Below are 26,434 nucleotides of genomic sequence, written 5' to 3' on the forward strand. Positions count from 1 at the left end.
CACGCACACGCACACCACACACAGGAGGAGGAGCCGTGCCTGTGTGGCTCTAGATACAATTTCTTTGCTCATTACATCCCTGGACCAGCAACAAGACAGGTCAAGCCAGAACGAAGGCCAGGGCACAACCCATATGCTCTGCTATAGCTCTCGCCAGGAAACAAGCGTTCACACACATTAGCCTGTGAAGGACGGCATTTCACATTCAAACTGTAACATGGAAGTTCAGTGAAGACAAATGGCTGCCATAAATAACCCAGGGAGGAACTAAATTCATGTCTGTCCGACTGCAGACTCCGAACATCAGCCAGGCAGACACCTGGCCATGTCAGGAATGTCATCTACATGGACTCGACCCAGACAGTGTGTATCCCTGCTGTCCCTGGGACTCCGAGAGGTCCATCCCGCTTCCCTGCCATGTCTGCGTCTGCTACTGCGCCTTGACGCTGGTGTTTAGGTGAGAGTTTCTGCCCTCGTCTGTGTGGTCTGAGGCAGCAAATCCAACGTCAATTCTGTACATGCTCAATCTCAGCTCAGATAAACCAGTTAGCAGAGTGTATACGAGAAAGCTCTCTGCCAAGTCATAAACTAAGCAGTCAAACAAACAGAGGCAAAATCAAATGAAGATCTAATTAGCATGGTCCAATTACCCAGGCCCCTTCCAGCTAGTCAAGGCTAATCTATAACAAACATCAGCTAAGCAAATAAACTACCTAGTTTCAAGCCTGGGCTTTTCCTCTCTCGTTTTCCTCCTCAGACCTCCCCCACCCCAGACACCCACCCCATCTCACTTCTCTTCTTGTTTTCTTCTCCCTCTCTCTGTTCCATAATTTTCTGCTCTTTTCTTCCTTTCCTACCTTGCTTTCCACCACTTCTTACTTGCCCCTATGGGGTTAAAGCGGGCATTTCAACCCGCTAGGAACTCAGCGCCCCTTCTACAACCAGAATTCTAGAAGAGATCCGTCAGTTTTTCTCTCCTGGACACAGTCTTGAGCTTGAAATCACCCCCAACCCCTTTTACCCACAAAACTGGAGCTGGGGTCCTCCTGGGACACTGGAATTAAAAGGGTCTTCTGCCTTCTCTAATTGTCTCTGCTTCCTAGGAAAGGTGTTGGCTCCTTCCTGACAGGCCAGCAGGAAGGAAGCCCCAAGGCCTGGCAGGCACTGCCTGACAAACTCGGTGGGCAACAGACCTAAAGCCTTCCTTTGACTCCTTGGCCCCAGCCCCAAGTAAAAAAAAACAGGGAAGAAAAAAAATTCATTCCAAGCAGAGAGCATAATATGCCAGTGAGCCAAGCTCTTTAATAACGTGAAAATTGAAGCAATTGAGGGATAACTTTTAATAAACATACAGTTCACACTATGAAAGCATGGAAAGTTTCCCCTGTAATGCAGCATGACCACAAAGCTTGAAATATTGATTCATTTGCATGCAATTCCTGCTCTAACTCTCTCGGAACCCAGAGGAAATGCACACTAAGCTGGGAATGGACTCCACCCTCCGCTCCCAGCTGCATGACGTTAGGCAGTCGCGTCTCCTCGCAATCCCATCTCTCCACCAGTCTTCAACCTATAAAATGTCAATAAACACGCAGCTGGACTCCAGCGCAATGTGCTGTGTTGTAGACTAGACCAAACGGACAGGGTCAAACCCAACAGAAAGGCAGTGGAATGGAAGTCAATGCTAGAGAGCCTAGGTCTCTTTCGCACACTGCCTCGTTTGTTTATGAGCAAGTGGAGGAGGCCACTTCAGTTCTCTGGGCCTAGCATCCTTTCTATTCAGAATCACACTGAACTCCTGGGAATGAAAAATGGTACCTCGATTCTGTAAAACAATTTGACACCTGTTAAGAAGCTAACCGTATGCTTATGGTGGGTTATGCTAATCCCACTCCTAGCAATGTGCCCTGGAGAAATGAAAACTGACTTTTGTAAAGAGCCTGCACACCATGTTCAGTGGGGCTAGCCACAGTCACCTAAAAGGAGACGTAAGCCACATGTCCTTTAACAAGGAAAATCTAAGGTGTGTTGCAGCCATATGGCAGAATAGTATTTGGCAATAAAAAGGAATTGGCATGCGTAACAACTTCAGTGAATGTTGTAGATATGCCACCAAATCAAAGAAACCAGTCTCAACAGGCTGCCCACTGGAGGAGCCCCTTGATCTGCCATTCTCTACTCATGAAAGAGAGATGGCTCGATAGTAACGCAGGACAGATCCGTGGCTCTCAGGAACGAGGGAAGGTAAGAAGGACCATCTCCGACAACACTAAGAGACAGTTGGATTGCTGGCACTACTGACCGAGATGGCAGGCACCCTGACTCTGACCCCGTGACTGTGCGCTGGAGAGGAGGGTCTGCTCGGCCTGCTTACCGCAAAAAGGTGGAGAGAGGAAACGGAGAGGGAGATAGAAACCAACCCTCGTGTGTCCCCTGTTTTGAGGGGTTCATAAGATATTTTACCTAATTCTCACCGCTCAGAAATTACAACTGAAGAGGACAGAATGTTCCTCAAAGTGCTGTTCACTTTTGGAGAACCTCCCATGTCCACTGTTTGCTTCCCAGTTCTGCAAGCTGATGCCTTCCCTGCCCCTCAGACCTTGGCAAGTAAGGGCCCTTCAGGAGCTCTGGAGACTCTGGGCCCTGCTGTGATTGTAACTGTGGGGTTTATCTGCCTTGCCCTGGGGCGGACCTCCCACTATTGACTCTGACAATCCGACCAGATCTCAGCCGGGCAAGGGGCACTAGGAGGAATTTTGTTTTGGAATCTGAGTTGGTGTTTAGATTTCAGACTCGGGACCTGCCAGTCTGCAGCCATCTGAGAAGTTGGCTTCCTTTCGCTCATAAAGTGTCCTTTATGCCTCAAGAGGTAGCAGAAAATATCACTCCATCTTTGCCCTGAAATACTCCTGGCTGGAGCATAAAATGGGCCTTTATGGTTGTACATCAAAGGCCCATAACTCTATCCTTTCCTGGACCTTTGATATTTTCATATTTGGCCAGCAAAATTATTATCTCTCCAATCCACAGAGCTCTTATTTATTTTGTCGGTAATATCTTTGTTATTGCTTCAGCGATGAGAAGGTTGAGCCTGGAGGCGCCCAGTCTTCTAGAAGCTTGGGACTTGGACGGCCTCTAACTTTTATCTCCCAAAGTTAAGGAACCCACTGTTTTCACTTCTTTGGCCCGGGTCTCTTAAGGGAAATGGCAGACAGCATCCCCCTTAGCAAGTGCCTCTAATTTATGCATCTCGGGAGCCAGCCAAGTTCCTGCGCTAGGCTTCCACGGACTATTTTGATCATGGAGTTTGGGTGTGACCTGAAAACGGGATTCAAAGCTTCATTATCGTTAGGGGTGTGCTGCTCACATTGAAGCCAGAGCTGTGGAATATCTGGTCTGTGTTCCCTTTAAGATTAGCGCCCTGGAAACCATCTGAACCCTCCCTTGCTTGCATTCACTTACTTATTCAGGAATTATTTATTGAGGTTCCATGTGGTGTCGAGCTCTGGAAAGGACTCCAGGGACAGCATCATGAGACAGTTTGTCTCTCAGACTCTTTAGTCTGGTTCTCCCTTCTCTTATCCTCCAACCCAAATTCCTCCCAGGTCCTGCGGATTCTGCACCAGCAGGCATTCTCTGCTCCATCCCTGTCTCCATGCCCTCTACCATGGCAGGATCACGATCATGGGATCTCTCAAACAGATTGCCACAACTGTCTCTTTATAGGATTCTCCTCTGCCACCATCACTGCTCTAAAGTGTGGACACAGCCACTCCCGTCAGTCAGAACCTCAAACCCAGCCCTGTCAGAGTTCTGCATCAGCCCCTCCCAAACTCAAAAGCCTTCCAACTCCAGGCAAAGAATACAGGTAAGGGAAGTAGCCGGGCAGCAGCAGTGAGGCTGAGAAGACAGCAGAATGCAGAGTTGGGAGCACATGCCACACCTAAACTAAGGTCCTGTCAGTCAGGCCATGCCCCTCTTCCAAGTAACACTAAGCCAGCAGCCTCTGAGTCCTGGTTCAAGGTGAATCTCTACCTAGATTTCTCACTCCTACACTGACCCAGCCTGACCCAAACCCCGTTTGTTCATCCCTCACTCCGACCATCCACATCCCTGACTCTATTCTGTGTGCTAGCTGCCTGAAATCGCCCACCACCATACATGTTCACGCCGTCATGCGTGCACTTCTGCTATTATGTTTCTCTAAAGTGACTCTAATTCCTCAGCTAGGAAGTTCAGTTTCATCTTTTGAAACTTATTCTCGCATACTGCCTCCTCTGGGAGGTTGGGTCTCCTTGACTATCAGAATCTATCACGTGTCCCCTTTCTTGTCTCTGTCCTTTGCACAGTGTTCTCTAGTCGCATTTTGTGATTTTGCAGATAGTGATTGGTGAGGGGAGAAGACGTACGCAGAGATTTTCCTGGCCAGTTCTTCTTGGAAGTTTTTGGTACCTCACACTGAAACAGGTGCTTCTACAGAACTATGGAAGCCTGACAGATCAAATTAGCACCAAGTAACGTTACACACATCTTAATTAAGTATTACGAGATACGAAGGGCCTGAGAGTTACACATTATTGTTACACCCATTGTCGAGGTGGGAAGACTGAGGCTCGGAGTGAAGAAGCAGTAGCCTAAGGTCATTACTGAAATGAGTTTAAGAGCAGGGTTTGGCTCCAAGTCTTCTAACAGAAGTAGGATAGGTCACTCCCAACAATAGGGCCCCTTCTAACTCTGAAGTCGGGTTCCAGATACCACAGTGAGTTCTGGAAGGAGTTATAGTGTTTTGTAAATACACTAACTAGTGATAAAGTCAATGACAGCTAAATAAAATGCATAAAACAAGTCAGAAACACCAAGGTTCCCTTGAGCACGCTCTGCGCTGCACCCGAAGTCATGACTCCATCACTGAGAACACAGCTCTGTAATGCAGGGATCCTAGGTGCTGGTCACAGCCTTGCTGGAGGAACTTAAGCAGGGAACTTTTCTTCTTAGACATTTGGGATGTTTACCTTTAAGAACAGGGTCCAGACACAGTCAAGACTGAGGTCCTTTTCTGCCATTTGTCTGTCTCAGCTCTCGCTGCCATCTGGAAACCTGGAGAGGCAGCTGGACTTACATGAAGCTGGGCACATCTACTCAAGGCCAGCTGTTGCCAGTCTATCCTCTTACACCTTTTTCCCTTAGAGATGCCAGAGCCTGGGAGGCCAAGGAGCAGCAGTGAGGGGAAACTCAACCACATTCCTCTCATCAAACGGGCAAGACTGTAGGACAGCGGAACCTACAAGTGTTTCCCGCCATCTTTGCCCGTGGTCTTTACAATGAGGCACAAACGAAGACTCTGACGTGGGTCAGGGAAGATGTCAACTCTCCTTAACTTTATTTGACTCGTTTCTTCCTTCCGAGACGCGGGGAGGAAGTTCCCTTTACACAGGAATTCTTTACTAGAGTTACAATAGCTTGGAATTTGCATCATGTCTTCCTGCCCCTCAATTCCATACCCAACACTGGTGGTGGAGTCCATGAGAACTACTGTGGTAGGTCCAGCCTGCATCCGCCCTGATCTGGATGTGATGGTGATGATGATGATGGTGATGAAGAGGATGATGGTGATGAAGAGGATGGTGATGCTGATGAAGGTTGATGATGATGGTGATGATGATGATGATGAAGATGATAATGATGACAAAGAGCAGAGAGGTGGGATGAAAGGAAGAGATGAAGCAAAATCCAAAGACACAGCTGACAACGTCACAGGGACAGTAAGACCAGGGCAGGGGGAGACTGAGGCTCAGTCCTCAGATCTGGAGCCATAGTAGTTCCATTTCCCATGGCAAAGAGATATGGACAGAGGGGTGTGTTTGAGGAGCACATGAGATGGGCTCAGTTTAGGACCTCCTTCATTCTATTTTGTGTTACTGTAATACCACAGATAGGGTAACTTATAAAGAGGCGTGTTCTCCTTTTCTCATGAGCCTGCAGAGTGGGAGATGACGCTATCATCTGATGAGGATCATCATCATGCTGCATCAGCCCAGGGTAGACAGGAGAGGGCAAGAGAGTGCAGGAGCAGGACACCCTCAGATTTACGGCAAGCCCACCCTGTGTAATCGTGACCCCTTACAACGTCATCACCCCATTTTAAATGCCAACTTTCCACACATTTGAACTAAGGACTAAATTGGATAGACACCTTAGCACCATTATAGATATGTTGACCAACATATAAAATGACCAAACATAAAGGTTGGGAAGTCGTTGGATTCCATTGTGTTAATAGCATTATTGCGAAGGTTTGTGTCCGTCCTTCCAAAAACACCCTACCCTATTTGACCTGTGGAAGAAAATAATTTTTACTCTGTTAACATCAGGTTTGTCCACATGATGACTTGTAAAAATCAAAATATAAAGGAAAATATGTATCTTTTCCTTGCAGAAGTTATTCTAGACAAAGCAAAGGCCTACTGTGTTTTTCCTTCTCTGCCCTGAGATGATATGTTCTGGAGATGCGCTGCTCTTTCTGCTCTTGTCCATGAAAAAGACACCAGAGAAGGTCCATGGCCCACCCAGGACAGGAAGAAACAAATTTTAGTTGTTTCAAGAATCTAACATTTGAGCATTGGTTATCACTGCTGTCAAATTTAGTTTGAACTAAGTGTCACACCCATCTTCTCTCTTGGGGAAAAAAAAAAAAAACAGAGCCTTGAGTAAGAGAAGAAAGTGTCCCGAGCCTTTGGAACCTCTCAATAGCGGGTTTTATTTCTCATATCCATGTAGAAGTTCTCATGTCAACAGTCTGTGTGTCCCTTGAAATTAATATGTTAGAAGTGAATACCCTTGTAACACAGCGCAATTTCTTTTAAAGGAAAATAAGTAAAACATTATTTTCTTTTTCTCTGCAGAGATTTAGTCTGTAGATTTTCCCCCCTGGTTCAAAGAGGGGAAAAAACATTATCCCAGTCTAGCATCAAAGCCAGTGAACATGAGATTTCTTTCCCACCAACCTTCCCTCCCAGCTCCACAGTGCTGGCCTTATACATGTCCATTTCATGTGGAGTTAAGGCCAGGTGTGGGAACTTTAAGACAAAACACCATTTGAAAATATTTGGATAGTAGAAGAAAGTGCCAAGAACCAAAAGTCGGAAGATTCGTGTCTTGTTCCCACCTGACCTAAAACATTGCTTTAAGACCTTGAACACTTGGTCTCACCTCTCTCGGCCTCGGTTCCTTTATCCTCCACAGAGGATATGGCATGCTTAGCTGTAAAGATTGTTTGAAGATGAAACGCGAATCTACTTGTAAGTGTGTTGAAAAGACTGAAAGTTGAGAGAGGAGGTGTGTGGGAGGTGGTTACACAGAGGAGTGAGAATTGCCAAGCAACCTTGGGCAAGCAGCCCCTGGCACAAGTGAAAACCCCAGCTGCCTGCTGGAAGTGTTTGCATCATGCCAGGCCACGATGCAGACATTTGGATGGAGGGGGGAAAGGCTAAGTGCTTCCAGAATTTGAGTTTCCAAAGGAGTGGGATTTCTGGGCACAGTTTCAAGAGTGTTGGGTCCTTGGGGCATGTTCTGCTATGGTGGTGGCGGAGTCAGTCCCTCAGATCTGGACAACAAAATACATGCCCCACGTATGGCCTGAGACTAGGCACAGTCTACAGTTGTTAAATTGCCCAGAAGCCAAATCTCAGAGAGGCTGAGATGTGCAAAACGAAGACCCACGGTGACTTTCGAAAAAGCAGATGTTATCAGATGAAGACACCCTTAAAAGCTGAGAGAGGGTCATAAAGAAGAAAAGATTATCCCGACCATCCAGAGGAGTGGAGTACAGCCTCACCAGACAACCCGAGGATGAACTGAAAAGATTATAAACACAGGCCATTTGCCCAATGTCATGTGACTAATTAGAATACCAGGCCTAGAACTCAAGCTTGGGCTCCCTGCCCAGTCTTCTTTTGGATTCCTGAGGAGCACAGAGTGTTCCTTGTAAGGTAAATGGAAACTTACGTTTCCCAGAACCTTAAAGACATCTTCTAAAAAAGAAGAAATGTATACATGAGTGGACCAGAAAGAAACCCACGAGTGTTTTCTACTCCATCAAAGAAACCGCTCAGTTCCAGGGTCCCTCCAAATCCTTCCTCTGGCCTGCTCCCTAGTTGCCCCCTTCTGAAAAAGCACTGTGTGGAAGAGCTTTGAAGAATATTGCAGGCCCATTAAAACAAGGGCTGCTGAGTCCATAATGTCACCTGGAGCACTCGCTGCAGCCACTGCTCTAAGTACATTGCCTGCAATAACTCATCTCCCCAACCATACCCTTGAAGTAAGTGCTGTGATTGATGCTCGCTTCTCAACAACTACTATCCTATAAAATGTATGTTCATGTTCAAAGATTTTTATGAGCCTGAGCAAGCAGCCTTTTGTGTGTTTAAAAACAATTCATTTAGGAGGGCAATCCACAAATATTTCATAGAAAGTGCTGGGTAATAATGGGTAATACGTACTAGGCTCTTTCACAGCTACTCAGATCTGCTATTGTAGGCAAAAGCAATTGTAGACAGTGCTGGAACAAACTGGATATCTATGTTCCCCTATCATTTTATTGCCAAAGAAAGAGGGGGAGGGACTGGATTTGTGATGCCCTCCCCACGCCCTCGCCAACCACTCGCCAGGCACTCCCCATGCCCTAATATGTAGAGCTCTGCTTATGTAATCCCTGCAGTGAGCACACGGGAAGAGAGGAAAAGGAGGAGATCCTTGCAGTTCCACAAAGTTTATGGATAAGAGCGTCCAGCTAACTCAAGACCTCAGCCTCTCAGCTGCTCTCTGAAGACGCCACCATAATGACAACAGTTTAGTGATTCTAGGAGTTGGAATGCTGCAGATCAGAGTCGGGTTATCCCCTGCTCTTTTTAGCCCCATCAACGGCCAATTTTTTTATCGCCTCCCTCTGGATCTGATCTACATCCTTTTAACAAACAGGTAAAACTCTTGTAATGCGTCACCTTGCCGCTCCCTCAGCTTCCGTCAACTCAAAAGCTCAGGGCACCTGAAATCTACTAAAGAGACTTCTTACCTCATGTCCTCACCACACCAGTGATTTTTGGTAAATGTATTCATTTATGACTTCCTTTTGTTCTGTAAAAATATGAGGCTTAGGTAAACACTTTCATGATGGAACATGTCATTCAGAGAGCAATTGGATATCTATCTTCCCCTACCATTTTATTTCCACATTGAATTCATGCACCCAGGTCACGGTCACTCATTGTAGGCTCTGAATAAATGATTTTATTTTATTGGGTATGTTTATTGACTTTATGTTTGCGTGACAGCACCTGTCTGGAGTTGAGAGGACAACATAGAAGTCAGTTCTCTCCTCCCATCGCATGGGTCCCAGAGACCAAACTCAGGTCATCAGGCTTGGCGGCAAGCATCCTCCCCTGCTGAACCATCTCACTAGCCTTAAACTATGCTTTATGACCCGCTCTCACAGTTATGTCCGTCCTTCCAAAAACACCCTACCCTACCTCTCCAAGCAAAACCTGAAAGTCCAGTGTCCTTCCCTCTTCAAAATGGAAGGACGTGCAAATCAGTGCATTCCAGTTTAGGCACCCACCAGCAGCACAGGGCACAGCCAGCGTTTGACCCCAGGCCTGTCCCGCTCCACATGGGCCAAACGCTCCACAGAGCTGCCTCCCTAGGGTGTTTGGTTGGGAGAAAGGAGGAACCATAGGCCCATGCTATTCAGAATAGGGCGCACAAGCCAGAGCCAGTCCACAGAATGGAGAATCAGCACTGAGAAGCTGTGACCAAGCAGACAGGGGATCTTTACGGCTGTTGAATTTACCAGTCAATGGTGGGGAGTTGCCGTCTGTCTTTTCACCCCTTCACTTTATTTCTTTAGTAATTCATTTTTATTGAGTTTCCTAACCGTGTTGGCCTAGACTAGAACAGAGGGAATATCTTTAACAAATAGTTCCAAAAGAGGGCCCAGGATCTGGAGAGCTCTGGCCCACCCTCTGCCGTGACCCCATGGTCCTCTCAGTCACCTTGGCAGGACAGGAGCCTCACTGAACACGCTGTGATGGCTTACACAGCCACACCGTCAGCAAAGGCTGCAGACTAAGAGCAACATCAGTGTGTCTTGTGGTTTGGAGAAGGGGTGGCACTGCAGAAAAGGGAAGGGAAGAGGAAGGGGCAGAGAGGAATCTGGGGCAGCTGCGGCCCTTGGCTGCACTTAGCTTTAAAAATGCTCAAGATTGCTCGTGGGGATCCCTTCATGCTATTTTTACGATGTTGTAGAGGGAACTGGAAAAGACAGACCAAGGCAATGGCTTTTTTGAATTTTAAAGAGCCTGACATCTCAGCAGCTCCCCTTCTGGAGAAGACCAGTCATCAAAGGCAGGACCCAGCTTCTCCCTGTGCCCAGGAGGGTTGGCACCTGCCTGCATGTGACATAATATCCTCCATGCTGCAATCCCTGCTCAGCCCCGCCCTTCACCCAGGTTAACAGGAAGCCAGGCTCTGTTTGTTCCTCTGCCAGACTGGTCCCTCAGCTTGTGTTCTCTCCAGAGAGAGCCCTTCCTAGCTCTGCCAGGGTCTGGAGTCCTCTAAGTCCCAAGGGCAAAATACAAACTAATTTCAAGTCTCTCCTACTCTTGTCTTGAATGTGACTATAGCAAGGCTCTGGGATCAGGCTTGGCCTACTCGGAACTGGAACACACATTTCTCAGCTCTCAAATGCAGATTTCACTTACTCCACCATAGCTCCTTGCCCAGGAGCCCCCTCTTTATTTCCCATTGAATGTTTGTGTCTTGGCATTCAGGCTGAGGGTTGATTTTTCACTCTGAAATTCTCCAGGCAGGTAATTTTATTTCCATCACCCCGAGGGGAGGAATGCATGAAGCCAGTGGATTGCAGTTCAAAGAGAATGGCAGAGTGAAATTATGCCCACCCACCTCCCTTCCTGCCTCCCACCCCAACCCCAGCCATTTCTCATCTTGCCTTACAGCAAACCAAACACAAGTCTACTTGAGAGAAGAAACCTTTGCTGGTATTTTTAAAGCTAAGTGCAGCCAAGGGCCACAGCTGCCCCAGACTCCAAGGCCATAACACATGAACTCTCAAATGACCCCCCTGACCCCACTCTGGTGTTTGCTTGGAGATCTGTTTTGAAAACCCATGCAGGTGGGTTGATTTTGTCTCCTGCCCAGATATTTACCAAAAAAAAAAAAAAATCCATCACTTTTTTGAAGGCAGAAAACAAAAACCCTGGCTCATCCTCCAAAGGATTTTCTCTCCTTCAACAAAGTACCTCAGGAGCTGCTTCTCCAAACACAGTATCCCTAGCTCCTCTTTCATCCTCCTGTCAACATTTGGTTCTTGAAAGTGTCAGCTGCAGCTGCCTTTGGGTGGCTAGCTTTGGCATCTCAGGGATAACTACGTCAGGTCCAGCGCTCTGATGCCTTGCCAACGGGAACACCAGAGAACCTGGCATTTTCTAACTTGCCAGGCCAAATCTGGCCATCATTATTTTATCGGTTAATTTTGAAATTAACTGGTACAGAGAAGGGGAAGTCTATGTTTTAAAGTTCTCCACTTTAAAAAGGAAAAAGAAGAAATGAAAACATGAAATCCTGTCCTAGAAGAAGTGGGAGCTAACATTGTGGAACCTCAGCAAGCCTGAGGACCTACTCTAATTTCTGTCACCTCATAAGGGATGACGTGGCTTTGGCAATATAATAGTAGAACTGTTCTGGCTCTTAGATTTTGATGATAACAGAACCGATGTCATGAGGCACTCTGAAGAATAACTAAAGTTATCATAGAGAATAAAATGTGTGGTAGAGTCCAGCACAGCTAACATTTAGTGGACATTTGCCATGTGCAGTATCAACGTGCTAATCATCATTTTGAGTCACAGGACCAACACTCCGTAAGAGTGATAAGCACAGAACTGTAGGCGTCTTGGGTTCAAAGCAAGTACTCATGGAATATTTGTCAAATAAGTAAGTCAATAGTAAATGTTAGCAAGAACCTTAAAGATTCTTAATCCGGTCCTTAGATTTCTATTAAAACATTCATCATTTTAATTCACATATTTTTGCATATTTCTAAGTTAATTTTCTGATTTCTGAGTTTTCCAAGTGGCAAGCATTGATTCTTCTCTATTTTTATTTTAAATACTTTTATTTTATTTTAATTATTTATTTTAAATATTTATTTTAAATATTTTTATTTAAAAATACTTATTTTCTGAAGTATTTTTAAGTATTTCAAGTGCTCTTCATCCCAGACAGACTACTAATGTTGATACATCTGTATGACTTTGTTCTGCTTTGTGCAATTTTTGACTCATCATATGACATTTCCTAGCGAGGAAGCCATAATGATAGGAAGCCTCTTTACTTTTAGTTGAAAAGCTGTCAATTTAATGGGTTCATGTTGACAGCTATAAGATTATCTACTTCATGGATGTTTATATTTATTAAGCTTCATGTGGTAGGGTTTTCCTCATTTTCAATTTGTTAGGGTGAGAAGCAAAATCTTTCAAAAAATAAATTCTATTCTTGGAATTTATTAAATGAAATCCTAATTGATGCAAAATTAGACCCTGAAGATGTTGAATATTCAAATTTGACAAGTCAATTGGGAGATGATAATGTTCATGAATGTTTGTCATGTAGGTAACCCAGCTAATGTTCAAAATGGAGTCTACAATCCTTGCTAAGTACTTCAACATGGTACTATGGATCTTAGATAGACAGATCATAGATACTTAGATGATTGATATGTAGATATAGATAGATGTAGATGATATAGATAGGAAACTTGGAATTCAACTTTTAGCCCCATCCTCCCTAATCTTTGGAGCCAGAGACTGATTTCACTCACCAGTGGCCAATGACTTAATCAGTCATGCCTATATAATGCAGGCTAAATAGATACCCTAGAACAAGAATTGGAGTGCCTCATGTACCAGGATGCTGATATGCCCAGAGAAGACACCATCACCATGTGTTTCACCCTTTGCCACTCTTTGAATAGATACCCTTGAGTTGTATCCCTTGTAATAAAATGGTGGCAGTTAAGTGTAAAATATTTCTAAGTTCTGTGAGATGAATTATCAGACCTCAGGATAGAAACAGAAATGTGTTACCCTGGTGCTGTGGGACAATGGTCTTGTACTTTGTAAAGATCTGTCACTTGTATTTTAATAAAATGCTGATTGGCCAGTAGCCAGGCAGGAAGTATAGGTGGGGCAACCAGGCAAAAAGTAGAGGTGGGGCAATGAGAACAGGAGAATTCTGGCAAGAAGAAAGCTCAGTCTGCAGTGGTCACCCAGACTCAAAGGAAGCAAGATGAGAATGCCTCACTGATAAAGGTACTAAGCCACGTGGTTAACATAGACAAGAATAATGGGCTAATTTAAGATGTAAGAATTAATTAATAAGAAGTCTGAGCTAATAGGCCAACCAGTTTATAATTAATGTAGACCTCTGTGTGTTTCTTTGGGACTTAACAACAAACATCTAAAATGAAGGCAATCTTGTAGGGTTTAGTGCTCAAATCTGTGAAATCTCATGCTAAATATGGGCAGTTAACATGAGGCTATGATTGAATTATAAGATATTGGTGAACTGGTATTTGAAAGACACATTATCTTATCAATAAGACAAACAAAAGGAAGTTTGAAGGGAACGAGGGTTTGTCTTAGTCTGTTTTCTGACACTGTAGCATAATATCATAGACTTGGTTGTTTTTACACAAATAGAAACTTATTTGCCTCTGATATGGAGCCCAGGAAGTCAAAGCCATGCTGTTGCCATTGGTCCACTCAGCATCTGCTAGGGGCCCTCTTGTGGCATCATGACAGAGGGTACCATGTGGCAAGATAGAATAAACAATGATAGAGAACTTGCTTCTAAATAGTCGTTCACTTATCCACAAGTAGATTAATATATTTGTGAAGAGAAGTTCTCATGCTCCAGTACCAAAACATACTTTCAAATACCACTAATAAACAAAACACCTGAGTCTGTGTAAAATATGAAGAAAATACTTATTTAACCCTCAGTTTTAGAGACACGCATCCAAGGAAAGGACTCTCTGCTGAAGTCCCCTTGGCAACGTGGCAGGTGATATGGAGATGGTGGTATGTTCAAAGGGTAAAGACAGTGGATCCCTTTGAGCTTTCTTTTGCTTTTTTTTACCAATAAGATACATGTATCTTCTCAATACAAGCTCACCAACATCTTATTATTCAATCATAGCCTTTCGTTAACTGCCCACATTTAGCAAATGGTGGTAGGTCAACCATGAGACAAGAAGCCAGAGAGACTGGGGTCTCACACTCATTGACTTTGTAACAGCTCACTTGCTTGGTGTAATAACTGGGGTCCCAAGGTGACTGTGTTCATCTCTTCTAAGCCATCAGGTAATCTGGTTATTCCCCCACTAAGTTCCTATCTCTCTCTCTTTTTATTGATTTTTATCTCTACATTTTTCTCTGCTCTCCTCTCTGACTCTTCCCTTGCCCCCTCAAACCTCCTCCAAGATCCCCATGCTCCCAATTTACTCAGGAGATCTTGTTTTTTTCTATTTCTCATGTAGATTAGATCTATGTAAGTTTCTCTTAGTCTCCTCATTGTTGTCTAAGTTCTCTGGGATTGTGTTTTGTAAGCTAGTTTTCTTTGTTTTATGTTTAAAAACCACCTATGAGTGAGCACATGTGATAATTGTCTTTTTGTGTCTGGGATATCAGTGTAGCAATTTCTCAGAAAATTAGGAAACAACCTTCCTCAAGACCCAGTAATACCAATTTGGGGTATATATAAAAAGGATGATCAATCGTGCCACAAGGACACGTGTTCAACTATGTTCATAGCAACATTATTTGCCATAGCCAGAACCTGGAAACAACCTTAATGCCCCTCGACAGAAGAATGGATAAGGAAAAATGTGGTATTTACACAATGGGGCACTACACAGCAGGAAAAAAAAATCCAACATCTTGAATTTTGCAGGAAAATGGATGGCACTTGAAAACATTATTTTGAGTAAGTCCCCATCTCTTAAAGAGTCTGTCATCTCTCATACTGCCACACTGGGGACCAAACTTTCAACCTATGAGCTATTGGCATACAGACTCAAATGTTATCTAAGTCTTAACTTTCCAACTTTTAAATTATAGCAGTGCCCGACATTATGTGTTCTTATGTTCTCTCAACGTATTTTCTAAGGAGACTGCCTGCCTTCGAGGCAACGTATGTCTCACCATCTCTACACGATATTCAATACCTCATGATGGAGAAAGAATAATTCATTTCATGGTTGAGCAATGAGAGTCTGGCTTTCATAAGTCCCTATTTCCAAGCTAAATGGAGTTGAGCACTTTGACTGCTGGCCTTTGCCATTGAGCCAGATGACTGAGGAACAAAGTCTTTGCCTGCATTTCACTGTGTAAGCATTTGCCCGTTCTTCAGATTCCTACCCCCATCACCCCCAGATAGGTATCCAAAATCCTGTAAATCTCAGGTCCATTCAAAGCATTGCTACTAGCAATAAAGCCAGAATTCTTGTTTCTTCCATGTGAGTCTTGTGTGTCTAATTTTCAACTGTCCCACCTACAGAAAAGAGTAATTCATTGTCATTTTTACAGCCCTGGGAATCTATGGAATTTTCAGCTTTAATTCCAAAGCTTTGATTATAACCATTATTCTATAAAGTCTCAAAATGAGGAAACAGACTTGGGGGAAAATATACGTGTTAAGTTGGCTTTTAACAAGGTTGTAAGGGAAAAAGAAAGATGCTCTTCACATCCTGCCCAAACCACCTCACAAGGCTTGAAAAGACCAGACAATAAGAGTTCCTGAGAAGACTTTTAATTGAAAAAGGAGCATGTGCAAGGCAGCCAGCATTGTTTCTATGTGTTGTCTTATATATTTGATGTTTGCTAGGGCTGTGAAACCAAGCCCTTTCTAAGCAAGAAAGTGTGTATTAAAAAATGTGTGCCAAGCAATAATTTTTCTTAAGGTTTATTTCATTTTCAAAATAAAATAAAATAAAACCCACCATGGATCAAATGAAATGACCCGATTAAAGACAACCTCTCCCCTCTTGCATGTCTTTTCATAGCCGTGAGACCTAGATTCCCAAGGTATTATTTTTGACTGTTTTCCTAAATCACCAGTATATTGGAAACAGCTGTTAGGTAGGTTCGCCACAGGGAAGTTGCCAGAGGTATCTCTTTTCCTCCCGCCCACGTGAGCTGAGCCATTGCCCAGCAGGTGACCTTGGAGCCTTTGTGATTCAGGATGCACCTTAGTTGAAATACACAGTTTGTATAAGGCTGTTGTTCCCACCCCCTCTGGATTGCTGAAATTACATTTTCAGCCCCAGGTGCAGTGAATGAGAGAGGCTGAGGCGCTGAAATTCTCCAACTAAGCCCGCCAGGACAAGGCCAGCCCCTGTCAGTTGCCCCCTGTGTGTCTTTGGTTGCCTCACCAGGTCCTCAGGTCAACCACTCAAGGTAGATATTTTCTCCAAATCTTACAAGGAAGGATTGAAAATTCAGAGGTGTGAAAAGATAAAGCCTTTCTTTGGCATTACTGGAGCCTAGTGGGTGGCCCAGAAGGGACTGGACCCGGGTCGGAAAAAAAAACCCCAGACCAAGAAAAACCTACAGAGCATGCGCAAACGTGAGATAGCCGGCTAGGGGCTACAGACACAGTAAATGTTTAGCAAATGCCCAGGGCACTGAACCCTGTGTTTTGATTTAAAGTGAAACCATCTGAAGAGACCTCATTTTCCCCCTGTAAAGCAAGTTTTGGGTGGGAAAAGAGATCCGAGAGGCTGCAAGGCACTGATATGGCTCTTGGTCTCCCAAGCTGTCAATGGTCCTGAGGAAGGGGAGAGGAAAGCTCTCCCTCAGAGCTTGTGTCTGGAGCGCTCTGGCTGGCTCTGGCAGTTACAGCAGAGATGGCAAGCTCTGAAAACCCATCTGCTCTCTTGCACTGGCGCAGGGGAGTTACTACAGAAAAGCACCAGAAAGTTCTGTGTTCTGAAGACTCGTGGTAGGAGAAGCAACCCTTCCTGACCATCAATCATCCTTGGCTTCCTTTTCAGACAGGCCCCAGCAGTGGAGAAATTAAACCAAAGAATAGGGTCCAGGAAACCCTACCCCCCAGTGCCTGGCCCAGACTTGTTTAAAGGCAGCTGCTCTGATGTTAAAATGAAATAGGACATGTAGCCAGATTATGAGGAGATCATTGCTATTAATGGCAATAATTACCCTCTGTTCAAGTAGCTTCCTGAAATAAAAACATCAAAGAAACAGCTTTCAACTACTTCGCTCAGCCCCCTTGGTGAACCCTTTGGGTTTGGGTCTGTTGGTTTCTGAGGCATCTGAGGAAGAACAGGAAGGAAGGAGAACAGGACAGGGCAAGAATATTCCGTGTTTTGCTGTAGATCAGTGGTTCTCAACCTATGGGTCATGATCTCAAAGGGTTGCATATCAGATATCTTCCGTATCAGATATTTACATAACAATTTGTAACAGCAGCAGCATTACAGTTATGAAGCTATCAAATAAAAATAATGTTATGGTTGGGGTCACCACAACATGAGGTACTGTAGTAAGGGGTCGCAGCATTAGGAAGGTTGAGAATCACTGGTCTAGACTTATACACCAAGTACACAGAATCTCAACTACCCTGGGGTCCTATCATTGAGAGGGAGGGAGGAAAAAAGAACCTCTCCAGCCCCTGCAAGTCCATCTTCAGGGCCTGAGATGGAGGAGTAAAGAGAGGTAGGTGGGTGAGGTGGGTTGACTGGTTCTAACTCTGTCCTATAGATAGTTAATATGGTAACAGCTTTAGACTAAAACTTTTCAATTTTTTTTTTAAATCTATATTGTTTGTTTGTTTGTGTGTGTGTGTGTATGCATGCACATGCTTGTTTGTGTATGTGTGCATGTGTGTGCGTGCGTGTTTGTATGTGTGTGTGTGCGTGTGTGTGCATGCGCGTGTGCATGCCTGGGTGTGCAGGTAGACATTAACGGACACCATGATGGAGTTTGTTTTCCTCTTCCACTAAGCGGGTTCCAAGGATCGAATGCAGGTTATCAGGCTCAAAGACAAGTGTCTTTACCTGTTGAACCATCATACCAGGCCCCAAACTTCTCTGACACAATGGGATGCTATTAGTTCAGAGGTGAGGCCGAAGATGTGGGCAAGCGACACAGTATAGAAATCAGAGAACCTGTATAGAAGGCAGTACAGAGGCAGAGAACTTGGGAAAGGTGTCTCTGGTCATAGGAAGTATCGCCAGTCAGCATAGAACTAGGAAAGAGAGCCTGGAGCCTCTAGGCGGGGAGAGGGTTGTTGGACATCTTCAAGGATTAAAACTCGGTAGAATTCAGTGAGTGGAATGAATGCGGACAGGGATGACATGCATGAAGTCTGACAAGCCGCCCAGGGACTGCCCCATCAGAATCCACACCAGCCAAACACAACAGCGGGCCCAACTACTCACCGTGACTGACAGCAGCCTGGTCAGGGGGCGGGGACGGGGTCAGTTTCTAGACACCTATTCAGAGTACATGATTGCTCTGAGAAAGCCCTGGGTTTTCACACATTTTAGCCTTGGGGGTTTCTGCCCTGGAAGTGCCAGGGAAGAATAGCCAACACTATTAGGGCCAGAAGCTGGAAGCCCTAGCAGGTCAGGCTCAGCTACCTGTCCTCCAGAGGCCAATCAGACAAGTGAAAAGTAGAGAAAGGAAGCTTATTCAATGAGGTCATGTTGGGGAAGGAAACAAGAGACCTAATGACCCACCTGCTCCAACTCCTGCAAGTCCATCTTCAGGCCCCTGAATGAGATCTGGGTTTAAACAGAGGTCAAAATGTATGAAAAAAACTAACTGAACTGGCCTGGTCAAGATGTGGCCCTGCCCATCATCATTGTCTCAGTTCCTGTCTTTCACACAAGGTGGTCTGACAAGCTGTCAGTACTGTGCCAAGTCTCCTTCCTTAGGCAAATTCCTTTTCTGACTGTTACCAAGGTCCCAGACTTCTTCTCCGAGTATGAGACTCCTGGAGGAATTCCAGTTTCTTAAGGGGGACGAGGATTTCATTATCTCTGTCTTATAGTGAAAGATAGAGTCCCAAGTATCTCTTAAGATATCTTTGCTCTTGCCAGGACATTTACGTGATAATGAACCAAATCTGAGCGTGGACCATGAGAGGCCCCACATGCTACCTCTTGTACAACTACACATTGTCCCAAGATTATGCTCCAAAGAATGAGAGACACACAGAATGAAGCAGAGTCACCCAGCAACCTATGCTGAAGCCATGGTATGCCAGCTGACAGCCAGCCAACACTTAGACATATGAGTGAGCACAGACCAACTCAACACAGCCTCCCAGATGATCCTAGATGACTCCTGACTGTATATACCGTCCTGCTGTGTACATTAAGGTTCTGTGGTTGTTTGTAACATACCTTTATTATGCCAACAGATAACAAACACACCATACCACTCATAGACACCCATGCTCACCAAAACAATCAATATACCATGCAATTCTTATCAATGTTCTCAATACAAAGAGACAAAGTATTTAACAGGGAAAATAAGTCTATAGGGGAGTATTGTCTTCCAAATGCCTTCAACTGAGGGTATGTACAAACAAAAGAATCGGCTAGACTACCGTCTCTTCTAGCTACCCTTTGCTCTAACACCCAGCACTGGCATTAGATACCACCTCCTGGTTGAATCAGTGTGTTGGGACTTCAAAGGATCATCACACGATGTACCTTTCTCATACAGACTCAGAGCCAAGCAGCACAAATATGGGAGCCAAACAGATATAGATTAAAAGTGATCAGTTTTGTGGCTGGTAACTTAGAATCAAGTATGATGGCACAGGCCTGCAAGGCTGGCACGCAGGAGCCTGAGGCAGGAGGATTGTGAGTTCAAAGCTAGTCAAAGCTACACAGTAAGACCCTTAAAAATAAGCAAAGCTAGAGGCCATAGCTTTAAATCACTGGATATGTGGCGGGGGGAATCAACACTTTGGCCTGGATTAAATTCACACCTTTCACAAAGGGCTGACTGATGGGTGTGACTGAGAGACTCCCCATGAAGGCACTAGAGGGACCTGTCTCCTTTCAGAAAGTAAAGTGAGGCCAGAATGGAGAGTCTTTCTGGAGACCCTCCATGTAGGAAGTTAAGATTTGAGGGAGTGCGTCCTAGTGGTAGTCCCCTGCTCAGACTGTCATGAACATTCCAGTAACGTTGCTGCCCATTCTGCTCTGGTGTCTTCCCTTGACCTGGCATCCACTGCATTCCCCTCAGCAGAATTCACTTCCCATCCTGCTACTCACGGGTGACTCTCATGTAATCCAGTAGCCAGTGGAAGCGACAGAATGCTTTTGTGCTTCACAACCTCCAGGCCAAATTCTGAGCCCAGAGACTTCCCAGCAAGAAGCGCTCAGGCCAGGCCTGGGTGCCTGGGCGCCTCCTGAAGAACTCTGGCAGCTGTGCTGTGGACTCAGCGCTCTACACTTCGAACCCTAGACAGAGTACACAAGTCAGCCCTGCAGTGACACCACTTGGCCATTTTTCCTTCGGGAAATGGCTCCACCTCTTGGAGTCTCCATTTCCTCGTATAAGATGGGGATCGTAATAGGACCTCACGAGTGTGCTGTGAAGTTTGAATTCAACAGTTCCTGTGCTGTCCCATGGGAGTTACAACAGGAGTCCTTGGTGAACTCACTTGTATGTTCCGTCACAGTATACACATACTGTGCACATGCTTCTGGCAGTGACTTGGAAGGGCCTGGAGGTACCTAGTCACTGCTTCTCTGGGTTTCTGTGGCCCAGCTCAACACCCCTGCTTGACATCCCTTGAACTCACCTCTCGCTTCCCAACCGTTTTGTCAGAGCTGATTGTGCTGGGCATATTTTGTTATTTCCACTCTCTGAGCCTTCCTGATGGTACTTCCTTAGCCTGACCGCTCTATTCATCCCATTCACTTAGCCTGGCTAACTGCCACCATGGAATAGGAACTAAGATAAGATCATTTCAGTCATTAGCTCATTAACTAATTGAAGGAAAAATATGTCCTACTTAGGCTGCCATAATAACATACCAAAGACTGGGGTAGGAGGGGCCTGCTTCTAGATGCCAGAAATTGACTTTCTCAGCTCTGGGTCTAGCAGCCTGAGATGAAGATGTCACTGGACTGTTTCTCCTGAGATCTCTCTCTGCCTGGCAGATGGGCATCCTCTTTTCTGAACTCACCTGCTCTCCCCCTGGGCACACCTTCTGTCTCTACAAGAACACCAGTTGTATTGAATCAGGCTTCCTTCTAGCAACCTCATGTGGCCCTAACTCTTTACAAACCCTACCTACAAACTTACATGCACTCTGAAGGGCATTAGAAGGTGGTTTTGATAAGGACAAGATGAAGCTCATTTATTGGCCTGACTACAAAGCATTTCCTATTGCCCACCTCTGAAGACAAAGACACTTCCATATGGACCCTGCGTACATCTAAGTCCATCAGGACACATCATCATTGTGTATTCCTCTGGAACAGGGAAGCACTTCTCCAGTCAGACTTCAACCAGAAAGAAAGCCACTGCATTGATCTCAGTCTCAAGGGTGGGCCCTTTAGACACAATGTTGAAGGACATAGAGTAGATGACACTGCATATTTCTGAATAAATAAGGCTTTGGGCTATCTCTTATGATTAAACTACATCCCTAAAAGGAAGCAGAGCCTAGCAGAATGTACGATCATAGTGTTCTACCCTGAAGAGCTCTCCTGGAAGGAGACCTTTCATTTGCCTTCGCCTCTCAAGCAGTCCTTTGACAGAGGTGACACTGGTGACATGGGTAAAGTTACCTTCATTTGCAGAGGGGGAAAAAATCTGCAGCCCAGAGAAATGGAGGCTCTTGGTCAAGTTTCGGCTGCAGGAGAGCAGCTCTACAGGACCCAGGCTACCTCCGGGCAACCATGGCTTTTGAAATTAGTGAACAGGAACTAAAATTAAAGGCTGATTGCTGGAGATAGTGTCACGGGAACTAAGACCACACATCCCGACTCCCCTTGAGATGTAGCTTCCATCATCCCATCTTCCCATGGTGATAGGAGCTGTATGTGCAAATGCTGGCTTCATCTTTCTAGAGTCAGAAGTCCTAAATCTCAAGCTGTCAGAGAGCCTTGCCCTTTCAAGTTCAGCATTTATTAAAGGAGTGTGTGGGGAGGAAAGTGTTGCTGCTCATGGAATCTATGTCTCAGTCCTCATGTCTCTGCCCTCCAGAAGAAAGTCATCACACTTTTAATAATACTTTTTGGCCGGGCTTGCCAAGAGCAGTCAACAAGCACCTCAAGCATCCGGCAGGACCTGGCCATAGTAAGACAAGGGGAACATGGGAAACTATGGAATTTTCTCTTTTTTAAGCAGTCACTTGAATGCAAGAGAGTCATCAAACAGGCTTGGGACAAAGTACCTTGAGATCCCTGTGTAAAAGAGGGAAGGGTCATGCTTCCCAGCCTGAGTTCGACACATGGAGAGAGAGAGCTACAGGTGCTGGTTCCGGGTTTCACCACAGTTGTCATGAGATTTGGAAGAGGTAGCTGGTTTTGCCTAAATTTCAGCTTTATCATCGGTAAAATAGAACTTATAGTAAGATACACCTTGAAGGAAGTAAAAATTTAAATGAATTGATTCACATAAAACTTATCACCAAGACCTTGTGCATTAAATACAGCATGTTAGCCTGAGGATAAGTCCAAAAAAGATCCCAGGAGTGACCTAAACTCCTGGGTGGCCAGCTTATTCCATTCCTTCCTCTGGTCAGGGTACTCTCATCGTGGGACTCATGTTCTAAAGAGCCACAGCTCTTCACCATCCTCTTCATCCGTTTGTGGCCTCTACCTTCTGCCCCTGTTTTCCCGAAACACACTTCGTGTATCTCAGCTTTTCATCAAATGTGATTCCTAGCGCTCCAGATGCCACCCAATCTTACAGGCTTCACCTGACAGCCTCCCGCCCTGTCTCGTGCTCTTATTCCCAGACAGGGCTCTTTGACGGCGAGTGGACAGTAGGTCCTACTGGAACTAGATAAAAAAAAAAAAAAAGACAAAAATTGTCGAGTGGAAGTAAAGGAGGGCTTAGTGGTTTGAGCAACAGATGACTCTCCATGGTCTCAAGCATTTGAATGCCACTGACCACAACTGTTCCAGTCATCTTTCCTCTAAGTCCGTTTGGTTATCTTTCAAATCACCCAAGTTGATCTCAGAGCTTTCTGCCTCTCTTTCTGCCCAATACCTCATGGTGTTCTTAACCCCCTGTCCAGCTCCATTCTTGTGTCAGGGAGCAATACTGGGCTCCCTGAAACTCCTGTTTGACTAATCTCTTTTCACACAGATTTGCCTGGACCTGCGTGCCAAGAACTTTGGCACTTTGACAGTGGCTTTATTCTAATTTCCAAGAGTCTGGTAGGAAGATATGACCTGTCAATCCCAATTAGCAATAGCATGGTACATGTGTTCTTCCAGGTTGGGAGATTCACAGAAGACTTCCAGGAAGAGACCCAAGCAAGTTTTTAAAGAGTTATAGGGAGCTAAGTCCCTGATAAAAGAGACTAAGGAGGAAAGGGGAGCCCAGAATAAATGATTTAGACAGTACCATATGCTCAAAGGGTGGAACTGGAAACCGAAGGTATATGTTTGAAGAGCGACATGCTTTTTCTATTCATTGCCATGAATGCATGCATTGAAGGACAATATTAGAGAAATACAGCCACAGGATGCTGAAGGGGTCACTTCTGGAGCTGAGGACTCCAAGGGATGGATCAATGCCTTCAAACCAATAACAAGCAGGCACAACCGAAGGCATGGGGATAACCCCGCTTACCGGTGAGTGCCGCACCACAGACCACCCTGCATCCATTCAGATCTGCAGGGGTATATCTCCACCCAGGGGCCACAGAAGGCAGGGGGTGGAGGCTTGACTGGAGGCAAGGGAAGAAGCAGCTTGACCTCTAAAGCGACTTTGCAGTCTCTCCTTTCCTGAGCACAGCAAAGAAAAATAAATCTTCTGTCACGTAGCAGGGGCCAGGGCTTGCTGCGTGATTGTCTAATTAGGTGTAAGATTACACCACAGGCCTGGTTACAGGAGGCCAGCAGGGATCAAATCCAACAGCATCAGACCAGACAAGAACAAGCAAGACCCTGCTCGGAATGAAAACAGGAGGGATGTAAAAGCCAACTCCCGGCCCCGGTCCCCACCTCTCCTCACCCATCAGCTTCCATTAGAATTTGCTGAGAGCTTTAGAGAGCAGAAGACAAAGACTCCGCTAAGATTTTACACGCCATGCCATCTCTGACAAGGGTCTCTGATTACTGACAGGATAAGTTCTGGAAGAACTGAGAGAGTAGACAATGGCCATAAACACAGTTTGCTTTTTTTTATTAAACATTACTGCAGAACAATTGCTATGTGTAAACACAGCTCTAGCTGCAGGATACACCAGAGTGATTAGGATGTGATCCTTTCTCAGGGAGTTCATGGCCACGCAGGAAGAAGGACTCAAAAAGCCAGACTAACTGTTGCTATGTGACAGTTTGGCATTCTTATCGATCCGGTTGATTTTAATGACACATGGGGAGGGAGCATCTAAAAGCTGTCCCAGAAGACAGTGGTTTAAGCCAAGTCTTAATTAAGTGGAATTTAATCAGGCAATGAAGACGAAAAGGGTTTCTGGCCTGGAGCTGACATGAGAAAGAGAAGGCGTTTTAAGGATGGACAAGGACCATGTCGATTTAATTCTACGATTTCACTGGTTGTCAGGTAATTGAATTAAACATTCTCAAGGGAGAATAGAATAGAAAGGAAAGAAATGATACATTAACAAGCACATGTAAAGGTTGTATACCCACAGATATCACAGATTTCTCCCCCCTTTGTTATCATCCAAGTGTCCTTGTGTCATCTGGACAGTCAGTGCACAGCGGTTTTTCTGCGTCATCCTTGGATGTTAGATATTACGCAGAGCATGTGAGTAAGCCGCGACTCTGCAGCACATGCTCACCGTCTTGATCTTGCTTGGACCTTCATGATGGCCATTTATGGTCTAGCAGTATCTGAGAATCCCAAGGTTTCAGCTGGGTTTGAAACAACCCATGGTGTCCCTCCTGTGACCAGATCATGCAATCTCAGAAATGAAAGTTTGCTGTGTTTTTATTCTATTTCCTGCATAGTCATTCATTTTCTCTAAATCAAAGAAAGAAAGAAAGAAAGAAAGAAAGAAAGAAAGAAAGAAAGAAAGAAAGAGCTAAACTCAGCCTTGATCATCACAGAAACTGAACCATTAGTTCATTAGTTTTAAATTTTTCCACAAAAACTTCAAGCTCAAATAGATGGCCTTAAAGTGAGTTCCTAACAAGCCCTTAAGGATCAATGAAATAATTCTAATATTCTTTAGACTCTTTAAGAGAACAGGAAAAGGGGCTGGAGAGATGGCTCAGCAGTTAAGAGAACTGGGCGCTCTTCCATGGGACCAAGGTACCAGAGGACCCAGGTTCGATTCCCAGCACTCACATGACAGCTAACAACTTCTGCAGTTCCAGGAGATTTGATACCCTTTTCTGGTCTTTATGGGCATGTACCTGGTACACACACATACTTGCAGGCAACACACACACACACACACACACACACACACACATATAATAAAAATGAATAAAATCCAAAGAAAGTATTTTAAAGAAAACAGAAAAAAGAAGGATATGCCCTGTTCTCTCGCTTGTTTTATGAATTTGCTAATGTCAAATTTCCATATAAAAATATGGAAATAAAAATTATGGGCTATTGTTGTCAAACAAACACTAAAATATTCTGGAAGACAGCTATGCCCACCACTATGCTGCAAATACCACACAGGTTCAAATATTCTAAACAATATTTTCAAGCTGGTCACAGCGATGCGAAAACATGAAATACAATTTAATGAACTCTCTTTTTTTTTAATAAAAAATTAATTGGGTCAGTGAGTTAACTTCTTTCTTCCTATACCAAACTCACTTCTCCTACACGTATTTTCTTTCCAGTACAAAGATACATCTTCTCACAGCTAATGCCAACAATTTAGAATCTCGTTTCTAGTCATGCAATGCAAATCTGTCAGCTGATGCTACCGACACTTCCCTCCAACCACATTTGGAATTCAACTTTTTTTTTAATAAGAATATCAACTTCATTTTAAATAAATTTTTAAGAAAATAACAAAACTACTACCAACACAAGAATAAACTAACTTAGGAATACACAAAATACTACTCAGGAAAATAATCAATACACTCAAAAACGCAGGCTACCTATGCAGTAGCCACACTTAGTCCAAAGATCTGTAGACATCT

This window comes from Microtus ochrogaster, chromosome 10 (genome assembly GCF_000317375.1).
Source record: "Microtus ochrogaster isolate Prairie Vole_2 chromosome 10, MicOch1.0, whole genome shotgun sequence".
Classification (NCBI taxonomy): domain Eukaryota; kingdom Metazoa; phylum Chordata; class Mammalia; order Rodentia; family Cricetidae; genus Microtus; species Microtus ochrogaster.